The sequence below is a fragment of the Callithrix jacchus genome, chromosome 1, assembly GCF_049354715.1.
Source record: "Callithrix jacchus isolate 240 chromosome 1, calJac240_pri, whole genome shotgun sequence".
Classification (NCBI taxonomy): domain Eukaryota; kingdom Metazoa; phylum Chordata; class Mammalia; order Primates; family Cebidae; genus Callithrix; species Callithrix jacchus.
The window spans coordinates 127,117,141-127,125,492 of NC_133502.1; the positions used below are offsets into that span (position 1 = coordinate 127,117,141).

The following is an 8,352-nucleotide window of genomic DNA, read 5'->3' on the forward strand; positions in this document are numbered from 1 at the left end:
ACACCCATTTTAGATCAGGTATAAATAAATAAATGATAAGATAAATAAAACCACAAAATCTATCTGTGCATGTCACACACATACATATACAAACATAGTAATGCAACCTCAAAAGACACAGTCACAAATGCCATAATCCAGAATGTTGAAATCCCAAAAGATCAAAATCCCTGAAGTCTAAAATTCCTAACATCTAAAAATCCCTAATGCCTAAAATCCCCAAAATCACAATCCCGAAAGATTAAAATACCGAATGTTGAAATCCCCAAAGCAGAATCCTAGGGGAGGGATGAGTACATTTTCAGTCGCACACTGGATAGCTGAGTCATGTTAGTTCCATCATCTTAGGCAGAACTATTATCTTGTTAATGTTTTTGTTTGGAAATTGAGTACAGTGTAAGGGTGCCAAGTGGACAAGGAGTAGATTTGTGGACTTAATTTTAGGTACTAACTTGGCAGAATTTAGGAATACCTAGAAATCTGATAAAGCATTATTTTGGGTGTGGTTGTGTGTTTCCAGAGATTAGTATGAGTATGAATGAACTAGACAGGAAGGATCTGCCCTCAATGTTGGCAGGCACCGTCTAATCACCCAGGGGCCCCGAACAAACAGATACAGAAGGTGAATTGGTCTTTCTCTGGAGCTGAGACTTTTCTTTTTCTGCTGCTTTGGACATCAGACATTCAGGCTCTGGGCTCCAGGACTTATACCAGTGGCACCCTGGGTCCTGAGGCTTTTGGCTTTGGACAGAGAGTTACACCATCTGCCTTCTAGGTTCTAAGGCTTTTGAACTTGCACAAAGCCACACTACCAGCATCCCAGGATTTCCAGCTTGCAGGTGACCTGTCCTGGGACTTCTCGGTCTCCATAATTGCATGAGACAATTCCCCAATAAATCCTCTCTAACTATATCTATATCCTATTGTTTCTATCTCTCTGGAGAGCCCTGACTGATATAGATTTGGTACTGGGGAAACTAGATATCATTCTTTCTTACTGCGTTCCTTACAACACAGTGGAAGAGATCTGTGAAATTGTTTCCTCTAATTTAAGTGTATGAGGCTACTTAATGGTGAAAGATAAAAGTTTAAAGCTAATTATTATTGGTGCTGCAAAAGCAGAAAATCAGCTAATTCCAATAGCCAAGCAATAATCATATTTTCAGATGGATAGAATACACTTAAAAAATTTGTAGACCACAACCACTCTCCAAATAAAAGTGCAATGAGTGTTTCCAAACTAATAGAAGTGAAAACAGATGAAAAACGCAAGCAATATCCCCTGCCAAATTATTCAGTTGCATACAACTTCTGCCCCTTCACACATAGCACCAACTGACAATGCTACGTACTTTGTCTTTGCATCATTTCTAATACTGGAGGTATAAATTGCACAAAGACTTTTAGAGAGTTCTAATTTATTTTTGGCATTTTTAAAAAATTGACACCAAGAAAGCGCTTTATCACAACATTGACTTTGTGTGTAAACACTATGCATGTATGTAAAAATACTGAAACTTCCTCAGTAAATGAAAATGTAAAGATTTTATCTTTTGCAAATGCAGATGCACAAAAAGATATCTTTCTTGTACATCTGCATTTGCAAAAGATATGATTTCTCGAGATTCTAATTCTTTGGGCAACTGCATATGCAGTGGTAACCCACTGTGGTTTCTGTTTTCTCTCATCAAAAGATTTAAGTTGTCCATCATAGCATTTCATGTGACCACAGTTATAAGGCTGGGTGCACAGAATTACCAACCATAGTAGTATGCATTTATCAATTTCACTTTCTGACCTATTTCTTTGTGTATACAGTTCATCTGCTCGTAACTGCTATGCCCCCGTGACTGTCGTTAGTACACCTGACTGTTCGTGTTTGCAAAAATATGTATGTTATTATTGACTAGTCTATTGTGTAAAGCAGTCTAGGAAGTATACTGTCATTCTTTTATGCTACTTAAATAAATCCCCTTTTAAAATGAAAATAAATTTATTTCAAATAATTTTTAGTTTTTCCAGAATTACATTTTGGGGATTTTGGACTAGGAATGTTGATCTTTTGGGGCTTCAACATTCAGGATTACGGTGTTTGGAATTGAGTCTTTTGCTGTTAGGACCTAAACCTGCCAACAAGTGGCAGAGCAAGGATTCAAACCCAGGTCTGTTCCATCCTCATAGTCAGTGTGCCAGTCAGATTGTCTGGGTGCTACTGTGCTCCAGGAAAACCTGGAGGGAAGGTTACAGATTGAGCCTCAAAATCCAGGTTGGGCTCAAAAAGACCACACCACCATCATCTGTATTACACATTAACACTGGTCAAGGAGAGAAATCAGACCTGAAGACCAAAGAAGCAGAATCCAGGGGCCAGGGTGAGCTGGTAAACAGGAAACAAGGCTGTAGTCAGAAGGCCACGGGGACTGAAATTAGGGGAAGGTGAGATGGGAGGAGGGAATATCAACTGGCAGTGAGGAAGGGTTTGGCGTGTGGACTGTAAATGAGGCAAGAGTCTCATTCCGATTAGTCATCTGGCCAGATGTGTGAACCTGCCTGCCTCAGAGACAGTGGCAGGTCTGGGACAGACCCAAGGCAATGGCAGGCCCCACCTAGGCAGCTGCCAAAAATCCTGTGCAGAGTCCAGCACTGATGACTCTGGCCTGTGACAGCTCTCAGATGCAACACGGGTGGCTCCATGGGTGTTTCTCTGGGGAGGCTGAGCACAGTCCAAATAATGCACAGCAGACTTTGAGGCCCTCCTAGACGAACCTTTTTAGGTTACAGACAGTGCTGTGTTTATACTCCCAGGAACGGAACATCCTTTGCTCACAGCCCCACACCCCACCCCCACCTACCATCTCCCCAACTTTGGCAAATGCCTAGAGTCTGAGCAATCTGTGCAGACATGTTGTGAATCACTGTCAGTTCAAGTACACAATATTCCCTGACTTTAACCCTCCTCGGCTGGGTTGCCTTGCACGCTCCCACTCCAGGCACTGGTGGAGGCGAACTCGATAAGGAAGCAGCAGCCCCCAATTCTCTGGAACTGGTAGCAACAGCAGGCAGGACAGCCACAGAACTGGGTGACTGATATCCATGAGGCTCAGACAGTGCCGGGCACAGTCCCAGAGACTTTGCATTCCCACAGTTCTGTCAGCAAGTGATTATTATGTCTATTATGAGTATGAGGAAATTAATGTTCAGAATGATTCAATTTTTTTCTTCTTTTTTGAGATGGAGTCTTGCTCTTGTCACCCAGGCTGGAGTGCAGTGGCATGATCTTGGCTCACTGCACCTCCGTCTCCTGGGTTCAAGCAATTCTCCTGCCTCAGCCTACCAAGTAGCTAGAATTATAGGCACCTACCACCAGGCCCAGCTAATTTTTATATTTTTAGTAGAGGCAGTGTTTCACCACATCGGCCAGGCTGGTCTTGAACTCCTGATCTCAGGTGATCCACCCGCCTCAGTCTCCCAAAGTGCTGGGATTATAGGCGTGAGCCACTGTGCCAGGCCCAGAAGGATTAATTTTCATACACACTAAAGTGAGAGAGCTAAGATTTAAAACTAGATATGTTCTTCTAATATACAATGTTCTATCTCAAATCATCATGTTTTCAATGATTTTTATTAGCAGCCGTGACAGTAATAGCAGGAGCCTGTGGGCTAAACACTACGCTAAATGCTTTGTATGTACTAAGTCATTTAATCCTTCCAAACAGTGCTGAGGAAGATACAATTACTGTCTTCATTTTAGAGATGAGCTCTGAGGCAAGAGAAGTGAGTGGCAGCAGAGAGGTGAAGAAGTAGGGAGTCAGCCCCTACATTCTTCATTTCCTTTGCCCTTCTCCTTGCTAGAGCCCACTCAGCCAGATGGGGCAACCCAAGGCTCATATGACTCCAAATTTTGAATAGCTCATCTACAGGCCTATGCTGAAAAGGGAGGATGCTAGAGGACATAAGGCCATGGAGGGTCTGAGAGATGGTTTGGGGGTCGGGATGTAGATACAACAGTCCCATAAAATCATTCCCCAAATAAAGCAGAGAAGGACAATATGTGGGTCTTGAGATAAATAAGCAAGAATGGTTAGATGGGAAAGCTTGGAGGTTTCTAAAGATTCATAGAGAGGATACAGAAGCAGGCACGGCAGGCCCATTAAAGGAATAATAAAAATTAGCCCTTTCATGCACACAGCCCTGGGTCCCATATCACAAAGGATCTTCACAGACATGAACACATATTTTATTTAGGAATTCAAAGGTTCCATGTATAAGGCAACATAGCATGTGGGAAAGGACATGAAGAAGGATAGAGATCTTGAGCAGGTGAGAATACACTAAGGGTGGTCCCAAGAAGGGCTGTTCATGCTGAGAAGTGGACTGGTGGTCTCCGGAATAATGTGAATCCAGGAAGACACCAAAGCAGCATCGGTCATTTCCTGCCATGCTTGTGATGCCCACCGAGCACAATCACTCTCTTGAGGGGCCTCCAACATCTCACTTGGGAGTGTCTCTTTGCCACTTTGTCTATCATTTGTCTATCTTCGCCAGTTTGTCACTTTGACTATCATTAGCCAGAAAGGGGAGGCTTCTTATGAACCCATTGGACTGCTGATTCCTGAAGCCCCAGAGTGATCCACAGGGACTGAAGGACAATCCTCTCTCTATTCCTCACCCCCACTACTAGGACCAAATCCAGCTTTAACTCGCCTTCCCTGGGCACCGACCAGGCAGAATGCTAGGTGCAATTCTAATTTTGAAGACAAAGACATTTGCTCAGGGAAGACTTGCTTGATGTCACGGAAATCTGTAAGTGGCAGAGCTAGGATCCAACCTTGGACCTCCTACTCCAAGTGCGTTGTTCTTTTCACTACATCCTACTGCCTTCTACGAAAATCAGCTAACTGTGCTTCTAGACTCTACACAGTATTCAGTAACTCTGATGACTCTGAATTCAGGAAATGTCTATCAAATGGACCAGGATTTGCTTTTTAAGCTTATCGTTATTTCTAGTACTTCCTGAGAAAGAGCAAAGGATTCTGAAATATGGAAGATGAATAGATAGGTAGATAAATGCATGCATAAATACATAGATGATAGATGGACAGATGGGCAAACTTTATTTATTTATTTATGAGATGGAGTCTCACTCTGTCACCCAGGCTGGAGTGCAGTGGCATCATGATCGTCGCTCACTGCAGCCTCTGCCACCTGGGTTCAAGTGATTCTTCTGACTCAGTCTCCCAAGTAGCTGGAACTATAGGAACATGCCACCACACCTGGCTAATTTTTGTATTTTTAGTAGAGACTAGGTTTCACCATGTTGGCCAGGCTTGTCTGAAACTCCTGGCAGACTGTATTTTTTATTTTTGTGAGACATAGTAAATGTATATATATACATATATATATATGGGATACATTAAGTATATATATATATATATATATATATATATATATATGGGGTACGTGGTAAATATATATATTTAATACCCATATATATATGGGTACATTAAGTGTTTTGATACAGATATGCAATGTATGATAATTACATCATGGAAAATGGGTTATGAATCTCCTCAAGCATTTATCTTTTGTGTTACAAACAATGTAATTATATCTTTGAGTTATTGGACAGACTTTAAATTGAGTTTTGTTATTAGCTCCTTCATCAAACTTTGTGACTTTGAAATATAGTCACTTAGGTTTTGTTTGTTTTTTGTTTTTGTTTTGTGTCTATAAAATGGCCTTCTCAAAGACCTTCTCATGGAACTATTGTTAGAAACTACCTCTAACAGTGCCTGGCATACCCATAGACTCTTACTATTCTCCCCTTTGTGTTAAAATCATGCTTTAGAATTATGTCCAAATTCTACAGCAAGGGCCCAACTCAAATATTGTTAGAAACATCCAGAATGTCTGTTTTTGACATCAAGTTGGCCAATAGATTTGACAGCCTGGTACCTATAGAGTCCCACCCAAGAACATTTCCTTCAAAACAGGTTCCAGTTACAGAAACAGTCCTGGTTTTAAATACACTCCCTTCTCTCATAAAAACGCCCCAGCCAGCTAAAGCCATTCTGTTCAAAATATTTAATTAATACCTTCACAGAGGTCTGGAACTTATTAAAGACTCATGGGGACCATGTCTTAGGGGCAATGCTTTGTTCTAAGCAGCTCTATGTGTTACAGATAATATAAAGTACTGGAATGTGCTTTCTATTAAAAGCAGGGACACTTGCCTGTCTGTTGTTGCAAACCCCTTTGTCGTCATCGTGACACATTAAGGCATAATCCAAGTATAACATACACACACAAACAGTGTCAATCCAACCACTTAGTAAAAAGAGTCCCAGTAAAACCACAAGAAAGGTCTGGTGATTAGATGAGGGGATTAAAAACTGGAGGAAAACTTCCTTTACCTCCTCTCTCAACTGAAGAGACCACAAAGGCACATTGCTCCCCAAGCAAACAAGAGCAAAAACCCAAAGGCACACACTTTGCTCTACCTCTGGTATCTTCTTGGCTTCTCGGGCTTTGGCAAGTAAAAGAATAATTGGGTAAAAGTCTTACCTTCCAAGCAAGTAAACATGCTCTTCGTCCCCCTTTGTCTCATGGACTGAAGACTGGCAACAGTTTCACATCCATTGTTGTTTGGGGAGTAGGTTTTTTCTTATTATAAAAATGGTATAGGTTCAACTTTGAAAACCTTGGAAAATATGAAAAAGAAAATAATTATTTTAACCACAACCCTACCACCTAGACATGACTTTACTGCATTCTCTCCTTCTATGCATGTAATTTCACAAGCTGTCATTACTACACATTTACCCTTTTATTTCCAGCTTCTTTTCCCTTCAAGACATTGGGGGAAATGCTCAGGATATTATAGTAAGAGACAAAGAGGTTTTTAAAAAGTAAAGCCTTTTTTCGTTTTTCAGGCAGTTTTAGGTTCACAGCAAAATTGAGAGGAAGGTACAGAGGTTTCCAATATACTCCTTGTACCCCCACACGTAAAGCCTCCTTCATTATCAACATCCCCTACCAGTGTGGTACATTTCTTAGAACTGTCAACCAACACTGACACATCATAATCACTCAAAGTTCACTCTTGTTGTTGCACATTCTATGGGTCTGAACAAATGTATTAATGACATGTATCCACCATTATAGTATCATTCAGAGTAGTATCGCTGCCCTAAAACCCCCCTGTGCTCTGCCTATACACCTCCCTTCCTCACTAACCCTTGGCAACCTTTAGTCTTTTTACTGTCTTCATAGTTTTGCCTTTTCCAGAATGTCACAGAGTTGGAATTATACAGTATATAGCCTTTACAACTGACTTCTTTCACTTAGTAATATGCATTTAAGTATCCTCATGGCCTGACAGCTCATTTCTTTTTAATGCTGAATAATATTCCATTGTATGGCTATACCACCGTTTATTTATCTATTCACCTACGGAAAGACATCTTGTCTCCCAGTTTTTGGCAATTGTGGATAAAGCTACTATTAACATCTGTGTGTAGGTTTTTGTAGAGTTTTCAACTCCTTTGGATAGCTACCAAGGAGCTCAGTTGCTGGGCTGTATGGTAAGTGTATTTTTAGTTTTGTAAGAAACTGACAAACTGTCTTCCCAAACAGCCATACTGTTATATTCTGCACTCCCACCAGCAATGAATGAGAGCTCCTGTTGCTTCCCATCCTTGTCGGCATTTAGAGTTGTCAGGGTTCTGGGTTTGGGCCGTTCTAATAGGTATGTAATGGTATCTCATTGTTTAAATTTGCATTTCCCTGATGACAGATGATGTGGAGCATCTTTTCATACGCTTCTTTGCCATCTGTATATCTTACGTGGTGAGGTATCTGTTAAGATCTTTAGCTTATTTTTAATCAGGTTGTTTTCATATTTTGGGTTTGGATAACAGTCCTTTTTCAGAGTGTCTTTTACAAATATTTTCTCCCAGTCTGTGGCTTGTCTTCTCATTCTCTTGACTATGTCTTTCACAGAGCAGAAGTTCTGAATTTTAATGAAGTCTGGCTTATCAATTATTTCTTTCATGGATTGTGCCTTTGGTGGTGTGTCATTTATTTTTAATTGCCAAGGAGGATACCATTGTGGGGCTGAGCCCAACATTTATATAACCAATTATTTCCCATATGGTCAACATTGAGGTTGAGTTTTTCACTATTGTAAACAATGAAATGATAGCATCTTGATAATTGTGCACTTTCTGGATTGGATTATTTCCTTTGGATAAATTCCTAAAGGAGAAATGAATGAATCAAAGTCTCAATCTTTTTAGAGTATTCGATATATTTTGCTAAATTTATGTGCCCCAAAAGTCTGTACCACTTAAC

At 40.7% G+C, this 8,352-nt stretch overlaps 1 long non-coding RNA gene across 1 annotated transcript; it reads right to left on the reverse strand.

Annotated features, from left to right (window-relative positions):
- Nucleotides 1–5,697: 5,697 nt before the first annotated feature.
- On the reverse strand, nucleotides 5,698–6,975 carry LOC144582212 (uncharacterized). Its single transcript, XR_013534560.1, has 2 exons — nucleotides 6,823–6,975; nucleotides 5,698–6,700 (listed from the first exon to the last, which is right to left on the reverse strand). It is a non-coding gene; the product is annotated as an uncharacterized LOC144582212 (long non-coding RNA).
- Between the last annotated feature and the right edge of the window lie 1,377 nt (nucleotides 6,976–8,352).